This window comes from Halyomorpha halys, unplaced genomic scaffold, assembly GCF_000696795.3.
Source record: "Halyomorpha halys isolate HHAL.00 unplaced genomic scaffold, Hhal_1.1 Scaffold332.1, whole genome shotgun sequence".
In the NCBI taxonomy this organism is placed as follows: Eukaryota; Metazoa; Arthropoda; class Insecta; order Hemiptera; family Pentatomidae; genus Halyomorpha; species Halyomorpha halys.
The window spans coordinates 75,773-76,270 of NW_027108633.1; positions in this window are offsets into that span (position 1 = coordinate 75,773).

Consider the following 498-nt stretch of genomic DNA (forward strand, 5'->3'; position numbering starts at 1 on the left):
ATGCCAATTATTCTATGTTTTGTGTACTTAATCTATCAGATGAGTTGCGCCCGAACTCGTATGGATTCATATTGCGCCCGACGGAAGGTTAAAGGGTTGGGAAAGTATGGAAGGAGTTGACTATAACTAAGGGGTGATCTTCGTTCATTCAACATTTCAATATCATCATTTCCAAAGTTGATTTTTCTTCAATTATGTTGTTTGGCTTATGATATTTCCTTTCTGAACAGGTGATTTGTTTAGTAATTTTTAAAATGAAAATATATTTTATTACATTATAGGATCTATTTTTAAACTTTGATGATTAGGTTATTACTTCATTATATTGAAGTACAAAGTTTCAGTTTTTCAACTATTATTTTGATTATCAATTACAATTTTTATCTATAATGGTATAATCTAATAATTGTTTTCTGTATATTTTATGGTTATTTTATTTTGTTAACAAAACATGCCTAATGTACCAGGGCATTCAAAAAGTCCTGTCGTTTTTCGTTT